Here is a 14,043-nt window from a genome sequence, read left to right as displayed (position 1 = left end):
GGGTCATCCAGCCAGCAAGGGAAGCCAGGGTCATCTGGCCAGCAAGGGGGTCCAGGGTCTTCTAGCCAGCAAGGGCGTCCAGGGTCATCTGGCCAGCAAGGGCATCCAGGTTCATCTGGCCAGCAAGGGAAGCCAGGATCATCTGGCCAGCAAGGGGTTCCAGGGTCTTCTAGCCAGGAAGGGAAGCCAGGATCATCTGGCCAGCAAGGGGGTTCAGGGTCATCTGGGCAGCAAGGAAGACCAGGATGGTCTAGCCAACAAGGGAAATCAAGGTCTTTCTTTCAAGAAGAAAGAAAAAATGTAGGCAACCCTTTGAATGCCAATATAATGGAGATTCAGGTTTGCGTTCATTTCTTTGTTTTCTTCCCTCTCTTAACTTAGCCGTTCTATTTTCCAAGACTTGAAATAGTTAACAAAATATACTGTACTAATGACAGATACTTTGTGGTGATAGTGATTCAACAAAATGAGGAGGAATCTGAAGGTGGTCATTTTCATATACACCTATGATCATTAATGAGCCATGCTCTTCCATTCCATTTCTCATTCTCTTCTACTGTCTTCCACTCCAATCTTTCTACCTCTACTGGACTAGGTCAGACCTCCGTGAACTGAGTCCCCATCCCCACCAGATTTGACATTCATGTGCCCATCTCCATCCCATCCCTAACCTACAAGCCGCTCAAGTGGTATTTCTAAATCACAAATTTCCTGTTCTATCACTGCCCTGCTGGAAATTTTTCAGTGACAGCTTACTGCCTAGAAGATAAGACCCAAACTCCTGAGCATGTAATTTAGGATTTTTTAATGACTAGACCCCATGTGCATGATTGGATATGATCGGACATTTCATGTCACTCTTGGTCACACATCATCCACATTGTACAGAATCCTTTGATGTTCCACAAATGTATTCCAAATACCGATGACATCCTTTCTCATAGAATGTACCGTATTGCTTTGTAATTGATTGTCTGTGTGTTCAATTGGAATGTGAACTCCTCTAAAGAAAGTACCATTTCTTTTTTAAATGTGTGTCCCCAGATTCTAGAATAAGACAGGCATATAATAGGTTCTCTTGAACTGCTATTGAGATGAGTGAATAGATGATGTTTGGGAGACATCATTGCAAACAGCTGCACATCCATGACTCCTTTGTTCATCTTCCTTCGTCCTACGAACACAAAGCCTCCTGTTGAAGATCCTCCCAATTTCATTTAGTGTCTCTGTTCTCGTCTGCTGTCAGAGCTCCTTTCTGTTCACAGGCTTCTGTCATTCTGTAACTTCATTCTAAGCCAGTGCCTCAGGTAGTACTTAACTCCACACAATCCTACCTCCTGCCTCATTTTCTTTCACGGGACAAGAAGAAAGAAAGGTTCAGTAAATTAGGACCATATGTGGAGTGCCTGTGTGTGAATCGGTTAAGTGTCTGACTCTTTATTTCAGCTCAGGTCATGATCACAGGGTCTGTGAGATGGAGCCCCAAGTGGGACTCCACACCCAGAGGGGCGTCTGTTTGAGATTCTCTCCCTCTGGCCCTCCCCGCACTCTCATGCACGCTCTTTCTCTCTCTCAAATAAATAAATAGATAGATAGATAGATAGATAGATAGATAAATAAATAAATAAATAAATAAATCTGAAAAAAAATACGACCACATATGTTATTTGCCAGTATGACTTTTCCATAATTATTATTTTCTCAGGAAAGGGAAGGCTTGCCTACAAAGAATTAAAGTGGAGGCAGTCTGATGTGTAGTAGGAGCAGGGGCTCTGGAGTCACATAATTCAGGGTCTGCCCCCCAGCTTGGATATTTCATCCATATCTGGTCTGGGGCTTGTCACTTAAATATACTGTATGCCTGCGATTATACGATAGAGCAAAATCTACTCTTTTTTTCAGTATTGTTGTGTAGTTTAAATTAAAATGAAAGGATTAACAAAATGATTGGTTCAGTGCAATGCTTACTCAACAATTAATTAGCAATAACTCTTGGTTTAATTACAATATCAGAATTGAATTGCATCCCCTTTATTCGCCTATTGGTCTTTCACATTACTGCAGACTGGCAAAACCAGCAGCAAGAACCCAACTGGAAATACAAAATGTCCATCTGTCTACAAGCCAGTCTGTGGTTCTGATGGAAAAACCTATGGGAACCACTGTGTATTCAAGGAAGCCAAAAGGTAAGATGACTCTTTGTGTCTTTGTATCAGAAAGTATTATTCTGATCCAAAGGGAGTAAAAACCTTTTTCTCTGTGTCTCTGTAGTTCTCTCTCAATAGTGCCTGGGGTGTTTGTCCAAAGGAAACATGAAAGGTACTTAACCCTTAAACAGTAAATTCAGGCATTTTCTGAAAGAATGTGATACATTCAGCTTTTGAAGTAGAAATAAATCTATTATTGAGTCATTCATTTACCAAATATTTATTAAACTTCCACTATATACTAGGCATTGCTCATGTGGAGGTAAGGTGGTGAACAAAACACACAGAATTGTTTCCTATTTCCTGCTTCCATGGAGCTTTTCTTCTTGCAGTTGAAGACAGCAAACAAGATGTATCAGAGGGTAAACAGGACTACGAATCCCACAGATTACTTAATGCTGACTATTAAAATGTATTTTAAATTTAAATAACAGTATTAGAGAATGGATTTGGTGAGCAGGCAAACACTTAAGAGTTGCACGCTTGTCCATCCACATGAAATACGATGATTATAAGGCTGCTTAAAATGAGAACACGTGGCTAAGAAAGAGTTACATGTCTCAGCTGTCAAAATTAATGAAGGTTCAGCTATAAGGACAGTAATGAGGTAAAAATTATACCTCTCTTGTTTTTGATAGTTGAAGTACGTATTAAAGGCTCAATAAATCATTCCTGCAGAAATAAATAAATGTTAAAGGTAAGTGTGCCCTATAGCCGTAAAAGTTAGAGCAGGAAGAAACATGAGACACCTGTTCTCTCATTTTATACCTAGCCCAGGGTCAAGGAAGGACTGCCACAAAGTCACAATTTCTCAAAGCACTCAGTGTGAAACAGGCAAGCCAAAGCTTAGAACTGCTCGTTCCCATGTGAATTTTAAATTATCTCATTTTCTCTCTGTGTTGGTGCCACAATTTCTTGATCCTTAATTTCTTTCATTAACTTGTTTTCAGGATAAGTAATGGAAAACTGAATCTGAACCATGAAGGGAAATGCTAAGCATTGACAGCAACCAAATTACCTGGAACCTCAAAATCTGCTTTCGTTTTTGTAAGCAATGGATTTCCTCGGGCGTTCCACGGAGGTCAGCAAGAGTCTTACCGCTATGATGGATCCCACATTATTTTCAAGTTTGTTCCACTACAGACAAAGTCAGTTCCAGAGTTGCTTCTGATTTCTGGGATCATTTATTTTCTAGACTTTCCCAAACTCGTGGATATAGAACACAGATTGGTTTTTCCCTGACACAGGGGATTAGGATGAGAAAAATAGGTGAAAATTCTTAAAAAATAACAAAAAGCTTTACTTTTAGTTCAGTGTTTTTGAACACTTCAAAAAATTAATGGCATTGATTTTCAAGGGATAAGATAGAAATTTTAGCCAAAGAATTCCCTTAGATAAGAAATGGTCCAGGATTGGGCGCCTGGGAGGCTCAGTCGGTTAAGCGACTGCCTTCGGCTCAGGTCATGGTTCTGGAGTCCCGGGATCGAGTCCCGCATGGGGCTCCCTGCTCAGCGGGGAGTCTGCTTCTCCCTCTGACCCTCTTCCCTCTCGTGCTCTCTATCTCTCATTCTCTCTCTCTCTCAAATAAATAAATAAAATCTTTTTAAAAAAAAGAAGAAAGAAATGGTCCAGGATTAGGTAAATATATTTAGCTGCCTAGATTATATCACCCCTGACTTATTTATGAATGGTACTGTCTTTCCTGTGCTATCACTACTCCCTGATTAAGTCTCTTGAGGATAGCTGAAATTACAGCTATACTAGAAAAAATTCCAAAGATTAGAAGAGACTTCAATGCAATCCATAATTCTATATTATCCCTATCACCATCGTCCTGACGAGTCCCAGTCCCTAGACTGCCACCTGAAGATTACCTTGTGCAGTATCACCTCTACCACTTCCAGGCAACTGAAGCTTTACATTTCTCAGGGCTGCTTAATGAGAGCTATCTGGGAGTGAATGACAGTCCAGGCTGGGTAGGGTAAAACAGGCAACCTGTTGTAAAAGGCCTAGGGTCTTGGCACAGCTGATGAGACGTGAAGGAACCAGCTCCATAAAAGTTTACCTCCCAGTAAGAGGACATAGGAAGATAAGGTCAGAAAGACACAGGGTAGGGAAGGGAAGGAGAATAGGAAAAGTCCTTCTTTACCATATACAGAAGAAAGGGAACAAAAATTTTCAGGCAAATAAATAATATGAACAAAGGCCTTGATCCATACGGGGCGTGGGTTATGTGATACAGTACATTTTTTCTGGGATCTGACAGTGCTTATAGAAGCACCAGAAAAGTCAGGCCAGGGCCGGTTGTAGGACCAATTTTAATGGTATTTAAATAATTTTTATTTCCTTTTAGAGGCCATGGAAAAAATTAGATCATTCTGAGCAGGAGTGAAATGAGTAAATTCCCATTAATAAATATGCTTAAATTAATTAATACTTATGTAACACTAGAAGCATCATACAGTGTTTCAAAAGAATAAACTGATTTACATAAAATGACATTAAAATAAGCTCAGCAGATATTAATTAAATAAAGCTTGTTGCAGAGCAGTTTATAAAGTGTTTCTATTAAATACAAAAGCTCTGGTTTAGAACAGTGGGAAATGGTTGGAATGAAGTCCCAGAAGTAATTCTACATCCCTAGGTCTGTTACCCCCAACTGGAGCTGCACATTTATCTTAGTTACTTCTAAAAATGCTCCCCCAGAAAAAGTACGAATGCCCAGGGTCTGATGTAGAACAATTGAATCACCATCTCAGGGAAGGAACCCAGATATTATTATAAAGCTCCTCAGGTGATTCTCATATCTAGCAATTGTTTCAAATACTGAGGTTCTGGCCATATGTAGCAATTACAGATTTTAGAATTCTTGTTTTCTTGCCCTAGTTTTTGGAGCCTATACAACTCCCTTGCTTGGACAGATTGTACATAGCTTATCTATTATAAGACCTATAATTACACATTATTTTCTCCCCTCCCCATTCATTTGTGCCTATCAGATCAGATGGTCCCCTACTCTATGCCCCATGAATAGTTTTGTTGCCATCCATAGAAGGCAAGTTCCCAGAATCCGGGCAGGATGAAAGATACTCCAGTGCCTTATCTTTAGTATTTCTCTTACATCTAGTTTCTTACACAAAGACCTTTAGAGTAGATTTCTCAACATAGTATGGCTAGCTGAGGTGGCAAGAGTGAACAAGACAAGCACAGTCATCCTTTGCCCTTTCTTCTTCCTGAAGGGGCAATCTGTGGTAGGTTTTGGTGGCTTTTGTGTATAAGACGGCTTTCCTTATCAACAAATTATGGAAAGAGCCCAAATGTCCATCAGTGGATGAATGGAGAAAGAAGTTGTGATATATACAATGGAATATCACTCAGCCATCGAAAAGAATGAAATCATGCCATTTGCAACAACGTGGATGGATCTACAGTGTATTAAGCTAAGTGAAATCAGCCAGTCATAAAAAGGCAAATATATGATTTTATTCATATGTGGAATTTAAGAAACAAAACAAATGAACATAGGGGGAAAAAGGGGGGGTGAGGCAAACCATGAAAGAGACTCTTAACTATAGAGAACAAACTGAGGGTTACTGGAAGGGAGGTGGGTGGGGGATGGGGTAATTGGGTGATGGGGTTAAGGAGGGCACTTGCGATGAGCACTGGGTGTTATATGTAAGTGATGAATCCGGAAAATCTACTCTTTGATCCTTGCCTAAGACATCATTCCCCTCCGCCCCTTAAGAGAGAGAGAGAAAGAGCAAGTGCATGCAGGGAGGGGCCGAGGAAGAAAGAGAGAGAATCCCAAGCAAGCTCCAAGCTCAGAGCGGAGACCTGATATCATGACCTGAGCTGAAATCAAGAGCCAGATGCTTAACCAAGGGAGATTCCCAGGTGCCCCCGAGACATCTTTTAAAGAATGGAATGTGGCACCAAATCCCTTTGGTTTCTTCTGAAATGGGGGTGAACTGGAAGAATTCAGTCTTTCGTGAAATACTGATAAATATGAACTTCTCTTATTCTCTTTTCAACAGTATGAAGTTTAAAACACACACACACACACACACACATTATTCAGTGACCCCTGGGGAAGTTCATGTACCAGTCTCAGTTGGTGTTTTACATGGTTAGGCAAAATTCAGGTAACTTGCTGTTATTGCCCAAAATGGCGGATTTCTTTGCCCACAATTTATGGAGCAGTGGCACTGGGGAGACTGCAAACTGCTCTTCTCATTTTCCTCCTTCCTTCTCCCTTAATATCTCTATTATCTTAAAGATACCGTCTTCTCCTTATCTTCCCTCTGAGGCAATTGAATAATATATTCATTTTTTTCTTCATGAAACTTTCAACTCACACATGTAACATCCCTTGTGCTGGGTAATTAAAAAAACAGAAAACAGAAAGGCATGGGGCCAGCTAGGATTCACAGGCCGCCTCTCCTGCTCTTAATCTCTGCTTATGAGAATATACAAGAGAAGTCTACAGTGAGAGACATGCAGGACTCCCCAGCAATTTCAACTCTACGGTTTCCTTTTTCCTCAAATGTCCTGCATCAGAAGAACAGATCTGCCCCAGAAGCCTCTGATGGTGTCTATGTCAATAATTCAAAGAGTAATTCAAAGAGTTCCTCTAAGAATAATATTCACTTAACTAGAAAAATGGAGCACTTTCTGCACTCACCAGATTTTGTATTCTTCCATTAAACTGGAGTCTGAGTGCTAGCTTTTCCCACAGCTGGTAAAAGGTAAGTTACATCAGGGTGGCAAAGATAAGCCTAACACCCAACTGTGAATGCAAACTGCCTTAATATTTTATCCCTCACATCTAAGACACAGGAGTTGTTACTCCCACATTTAAAATAAAGAAGTTGTATATTAGAATATCGAAACGTTGTGTCAAGATCACTCAGTGGTAGATGAGAACTGAAACCAAGTCTTTCAATTGCCAAAACTCCAGAAATCAGACTGTGAAGGAGGTTAGTTAATTAGGGAGACAATGAGTGATTAAATCTTACCCTTTTCAAAGCCTCCAATGTCACCCACTTATTTAACTTAAGACATTGACCCATGTGGTCGCAGTCTCATTTCTGTGAGTCCTCATTATATTTTATCCAGGTTTATTGAGATGGAATTGGCATATAACATTCTGTAAATTACAGCTGTACAACGTGATGATTGGATACACATTTACATCGAGAAAGGATTAACACAGTGAGTTGGTCTCTCTCATGCCTACTACACACATCCTATCCTTTGGGCTAGGTTCCAAAGCTGGCTACACTGGGATACTCATCTGGGAGTTCTTCAAACATACCATTACCCAGGCTTCATGTACAAACAATTGATTCACAATCTTGGTGGTGAGAGCAAACATGGACTAAAGGTCTCCAGCTGATATCAATTCCTGGCTGGGAATTTGCACTATAGTTTTACAAGAGGCTCCCAGTGGGAGAAACTGGCTCGAGGATGCAGAAGACCTCTGTGTCATTTCTTACACCTGTATCGAACCTATAATGACCTCAGAAGAAAAAGCTGAAATTTCAACTGTAAGGAGAGTTTCAATCTAAAACAAATCTCCAATTGGGTCCCTGTGCTCAAATGTTGCAAAATGCTAAGGGTCTTGGCCTGTATCTAATTACACTTCACAAAACTGCTCCTCTTGGCTGGCTTTGATTCTCTGGTCCTTTCCAACTCAATAGCTTGGAAAGCTTACATATATTTTCTCTATCTTAGGATCTATAGTTACTCTGATTACCCTTTCCCATCTCATACCTCTGTACTCATTAGATCAAATTGTCCCAAGCCTCTCCCTGAGAGAACGCCCGGGACCTCTTTACGACACGGAGCACACGCTGCTGTGGATCATCTGTTTGGCGCCATCAGGCTCCTCACCAATACGCCAGTGAAGGAGGCGCCTCTGCTGGAGGGGAGGGACTGAGAAAGACAGACGAGCAAAATAGACACAGTCAGTCCCTAGAGCTGAAGACCTCACTCTCTCCACTGCCTTCCCTGTCTCAGGTCAGTGAGGACACCCACAAATGTAGCCCTGGAACAGAGCACGGCTATGAGGACTGCTCCAGGTCACTCCTTCCAGAAGTGACTGTTTCTGTGTTCTGTGGAAAAACTGGGACCCCAAAGTGCCTATTTCCTTCAAGGCAGCCAGGCTCCTCGTGGGCTGTGCCAAGCCTGGGGGAACGAGCAGCTCCTTCTGGAATGTGCTGAGAGGACTTATCTTGGCATCGCTCTCACCTCTTGAGGAAGCCTTTTGTTCACATATATGTCCTATTGAATCTGAGAGCAGGGGGAAGAAAAATGAGAATACATGGTCTACCTTAATTAGCAAGCTAGGAATTAATTAGTTAATTAATTAGGACTCTAGGGGGTTGGATTTTGCCAGTCGGAAACCCTCGTCTGGAAATAGGAAATTAGTCCATGTGCCATGTGTTATAAATGCCAAAATTTCTTCCCACAGACTTAAAAAATGTCTCTCCTCTCATCACGGATCAAAGCCATTTTCATCATTGCCTTGGTGTTTCCTCTTTATTCTGGTGAGTAAGTTTTCCAGTTCAAGGTGAAATATTTCCAGTCCAAGGTGAAATATATCTTAGAACATGCAGGAAGCCACTGCAGTAATCCAGGAGGGAGGAGCTCCTTCACAGCCTCTAAACTGCTACAGTGGTAAGAGGCATAGTACAAGGGTCTTTTCAGCTTTCTTTTTTTTAAGATTTATCTATTTATTTTGAGAAAGAGAGAGAGAGAGAGCAAGCCTGAGCTGGGGGTGGGGAGGGACCGAGGGGAGGGGAGAGAGGATCTTAAGCAGACGCCCAGCTGAACAGGGAGCCTGACATGGGGCTCAATCCCAGGACCCTAAGATCATGACCTGAGCCAAAATCAAGAGTCAGTTGCTTAACTGACTGAGCCACCCAGGCGCCCCACAAATGTCTTTTTAAAATTGCATCAGTGGGTTGTTTTTTCTCATTTCCTTTTTTGGACAAGTGGAGACAGAGTAGTGGGTTAGAATGGGCAGCAGAATTTCGCTCAATGTCCACCACCTGTGACTAAAGAACATGACCTAAATCCTTTTTTTTTTTCCTTTGTGGAAGTCAAATCCATTGTTAAATACAGACCACTGGAAAGAATGATCTCTTCTGGGTCTGCTGTTGGTTAATATTCTGGCCTTCTTGATCACCCACAGAGGTCCCCAAAACAGGGCCTTTGTTTAAGGAGAAACACGTTGACTCCTCTGGCAAAAGTTGTCTTTCTTAGAGCTGAAGGTGGACCGTGAATTTCAGAATAAGGCATCTGTGTTGTATTGGAGAGATGCACGCATTTAGATCAGGGTACTGATTCTTTAAGTACTGATTGATTTCTTCATATGTAAATGACATGCTCTAAAGCATGGTGTTCTTGGTTTTGGATGTCTCATCTACAAAAATAAGGAGAAAAACATGCTATGTTCAAAGAAGGGTGTTAGGGATTATTAAAAATTATACATCAAGTTATTTTTCACAGAGTGAGAATAATTGAAAATCCCAATTATTAAAAATATTTCCAAATTTGATAGCGTTCAGTGAATTTTTCATTTTGCTAATGACACAGAGGCTCACCTCATTACTTGCAGGGTGTTGAGGAACAGTTTCCATAGGTTTCTGCTCTGAAGAGATGGGTTCTGTTGACCAAAAAGACCATTCTTCCTACTCCTCCCCACCCTGCTCCTCCGCCTTCTTCTCCTTATTCCTGCCTTTCTTTCCTTCTTCCCTTCCTCCCCCTCCTCCCCTCTTCGCTTTTAATGATTTCACCCGTTTGTTGGTTGCAGCAGCATCTTTCACCCCTCTGACTGAAATCAGACCTGTGGTAAGTCAATAATGATGGAAGTTGGAAAAAATAAAATACTTAGCTTATTTTATTGTAAATTTTAACATAAAAATTTATCAAACAAATGTACAACAGAGAGATCTTTCAAAAATTAAAACAAAACCGTGTTATTCTTACACTTAAGTCAAGAAATAGAAACACAGCAGCCACAGAAAACCATTTGTCGTTATCGAGACAACATAAAAGTGTATATATCCCATTACACAAAAATACAGTTAAAGGGCGCAAATATGTCGTACAAACATCTGAGAGAGGTCAAATGGTGTTTACAGTAGAAGTGTTCATTTTAGCAAAACAAAAGGAAAAATGAACCGGCCAAAACATACATTTTAAGGGTGGGTCAGATCTGATAATTTCCATATATACACAGAGAGGTGGAAATTAAAGTATGTATTTGAGTGTCTGAATAAACAGTCACAGAGAAATTTCAGAAGCTGATGAGATAAGCATGCGCACATATTGTTTATTTATGGAAATTACCAACACTGTCCACACTAAACAAATTGCATTTATATCTATATGTTTATGCACAGACACGCACATACGTAGTGAAATTACCAAGAAAGATAAGGGAATGATGAATAAAAAAAACTTCAGCTTCATGATTTCTTCTAGAGTTTGGAAGCAGAAATATGTGAAGGGAAGTGAGGATGGTGGTCACTATATTAGAAAAACACAGTCAGCCAGTTCTGTGACCTTTTTAAAAAGTAATCGCAGGTTTGTAAAGACATTTTAATAACATCTTATTTTTTTAAGGGGCATATGTGTTCGTTTTCTAGGTGTTGGTGTTATAGATGTTACCTTTTAAAACTACATATAGACTATATTGTTCCAATTTTGACACATAACATTTCATAGGAAGATTAAAGAAAATTCTAGAGTTTCATTCCCTGATGAATTTTGTTGTATCTCTCTGTTGAGATGCTGGACTGTACACGATATTCACCTGGGCGAAATGATTGCACCAGAGAATGGTATCCAGTCTGTGCCAGCAATGGAAGAACTTATGGCAATATATGTGCTTTCTGCAGGGAAAGGGGGTAAGCGCACAATAGGCAATCTTTGCTCTTCAAAAGTATAAAGAAACCATCACAACGTGACGGCAAAATCCGTGTTGCTGATAACCGGGGTGCAACATCTATAGACAGTAACTGTAAGATGTCTGTAAAAAATTAGGGGCCACACGTGTACCTTTCCCCAAAGTTCCTGTTTCTGAAAGTCATTTTGTATTTGAGTTTTCACTGTAATTTTGCTTGATGCTGGGCAAAGGCAGAAATCAATTCATTGAACTTAATTGTGAATTACTAAGGGCAGACTAGTAGCCAGTTTGATGTAATGCCTAAGCCCCAGTGAAGAATAATAGAATCTCTGTGATGGCCGTGACCCTGTCCCTGCAGACCTCTCCTTGCAGAGGGCATGCTCATGTATGAAACTGAACTGACCTTTGCAATTTGAAATCCATCATAATGGGCCCATTCATGCTAGAAAGGAACTCCTCGGATGGTCCAGTTTGTCTCATAACCTCCATGCCAGTCTCCAGACATCCTCCTTGGACAGCAGGGCGTTCTCGAGCATTCCTATCGAATCTCCCTTCCTGTCCCCTTCACTCTGAAGGAGTGTGCAGTCTAACGCTCTGGCCATCTCCCTCCTCATTTTCTCTCACAGGTGTTTCCTTTCACAAATCTTTGCACACGGAATCCCCCCAAATTGGCCCCTGTTTCCAGAGAACCATTAAGACTATCTCCAGTATCTCCTCTCTCAGACTGGGGTGTGTCCCAAGACTGAGTCAGAACTGAGCATGTAGGAAGAGTCAAGTAGCCCGATAGGGGACATGTAGGGCTCAAGGACATGAGCCAGAGCCACACCCAACTGCTTCCAAAGTGGAGGACAGCCTCCCCACCATGTGCCAAGTTCAGATCCTCCCTGTTGAGATGCGCTTTGATATCGTCATGTTTCACGTCCAAACTATATTCTCCATGTATATTATCTCTCTTTCTGCACCGTAGAAATGGATCCAATTTGTGCAGCCAATGGTCAGATTTATAGCACTGAATTTACTGTCTACAGTGAGATGACCCAGGGGGTTTAAAAGATTGCTTTTTTAAATAAAATGTTTATTTTAGAATAACTTTTGACTTTCAGAAAAATTTAAGAGATAGTACCAACTTTCCATGTCTTTTATCCAGTTTCTGCTAAGGTTACCACCTTATAGAACCCTGGCACGTGTCTCAAACCTAAGAAATTAACATTGGTATATCACTATTAACTAGCCTATAAAATTCATTTGGGTCTCACCAGTTTTTCCATTAACATCCTTCTTAACATTTTTTTTAAAAGTAGCACACTTTATTTCTTCCCTAAAACTCTTTAATTTCCTTTTTATTCTCTCTCTCTCTCTCTCGGTTTCTCTACAGGAATGATGTGTATTTTTCACATTTTGGTACTTGTTGAATATTGATCGAACTGCCCTTCAATGAATGTGTCATCACATTTTGTGGTACAGTCCACAGATGATTAGAATATTCTCAATCGGAGCCTGAAATTCATAGATGACCAGGTGCATCCTATGAACAGAAGATAAAATATAGAGCATTTAAAAATTTTTTTCCAACTCTAAGTTCCTGTGATTTCAGGATTTTTAATTCTCTATGTTCAATTATTCAATGATAACTTGAAACACAAATGTCTTGTTTGCATGTGTGATAACTTGAAAAGTAATGTGATTTCAAATAATAAATATTTCATTCATTAAAATGTTAAATTGTCATTTTTATTAAAATACCCTTTCTTTACCTGGGTAGTGGGTTAAGAGATGCGCATACTTTGGGCAAGTGTAATCAAAGCGATATATTCAGAGGTGAATAAGTAATATGTTACTGGGGTGTTTCACAAAAGTACAGGTTCTTGGGTCTGTTCCGTCCTAAACAATCAAATTTTCCAAGAAAGGGGTGTGGGAAATTGAATTCTAGAAGCACCCAAGGCTAATGTGATGATCACAAAAGCTAGGCAGTAAGAACTTAATGAAGTAGTTTATTAGTAAGAGCTTAAATTTTGTAATGGAATGAATTGAAGAATATATTCAAAGATACTGTAAGATTTTGAAGGCTTGGGAAATATTTATTGTATTATTTACTTTCTCACAAATAAGTCAAGAGGTAAGTGACACTGGGATATCCATTTGTGGTGAGAGTCTGAAGCTCTTCCATTTCTTTCCATCTCCCAACTAACAAGAAGCAGCTTTTAGCTGAGTGGCCAAATCCTGGCCATTTAAAGCTCAATTTTAATGACAGAAAGGTAGATTGACTACTGGAAGATAAGTATCAATCTGCCATATATAGTACGTCAAGCATGCTCATCTTCGGTTAAAAAAATTTTTTTCCCATTTTTATGGGAGTGTGGGATCTATGTAGGGGCTATTTCTTTGTGTAAAATCTCCAGTATTAATTCTTAATGAAAATATCCATTGGAGTGTACATTTTTTGAGTCATACTGTAAAAAAGCATTCAGCCAGTGCCATGACCCTTTTCCTTATAGAAATTTTCTATAAAAAATGTTTTCAAAAAGCAGATAAAATTCAAACTGAGATATCACTTCACATCCATTCAGCTGGCTACCATCAAAGTAGCAGATAGTAACAAGTATTGACAAAGAAGTGCAGAAATCGAAGTCTCGTGCTCTCTTGGTGGAACAGAAAATGGTATAGCCAGTGTACACTATGACAAGTCCTCAAAAAGTTAAGAATAGAATTATCATATGATCCAGCAATTCCACTTCTGGGTATACACACAAAAGAACTGAAAGCAGGGACTCAAACAGATACTTGCTTACCCATGTTCACAGCAACTTCATTCACAGTAGCCAAAAGGTAGAAGCAACCCAAGGGACCACCAATGGGTGAAATGAGAAGGAAAATGTGGTATTGAGGATGGAAAGTCTGACAGCAACTACAAAATGGATAATC

The 14,043-nt window shown here is 40.2% G+C and overlaps 1 long non-coding RNA gene and 1 other non-coding gene across 2 annotated transcripts in view; both read left to right on the top strand.

The window, feature by feature from the left end:
• The window catches only part of LOC112839435 (uncharacterized), a 17,028-nt gene extending 13,664 nt beyond the window's left edge, over positions 1-3,364 (top strand). The window contains exons 2-3 of the transcript XR_012382146.1: positions 2,065-2,186; positions 3,158-3,364. This is a non-coding gene — a transcript (uncharacterized protein). The remainder of the gene's footprint in view (positions 1-2,064; positions 2,187-3,157) is intronic.
• A 4,718-nt stretch (positions 3,365-8,082) lies between these two features.
• Positions 8,083-12,682, top strand: LOC141374932 (uncharacterized). Its single transcript, XR_012382145.1, has 4 exons — positions 8,083-8,225; positions 8,680-8,755; positions 11,004-11,122; positions 12,497-12,682. It is a non-coding gene; the product is annotated as an uncharacterized lncRNA (long non-coding RNA).
• The last annotated feature ends 1,361 nt before the right edge of the window (positions 12,683-14,043 follow it).

This window comes from Callorhinus ursinus, unplaced genomic scaffold (genome assembly GCF_003265705.2).
Source record: "Callorhinus ursinus isolate GAN/ISIS: 27379988/994484 unplaced genomic scaffold, GSC_fseal_2.0 scaffold23, whole genome shotgun sequence".
Taxonomy (NCBI): domain Eukaryota; kingdom Metazoa; phylum Chordata; class Mammalia; order Carnivora; family Otariidae; genus Callorhinus; species Callorhinus ursinus.
This window is presented reverse-complemented; position numbering and strand designations above follow the sequence as displayed.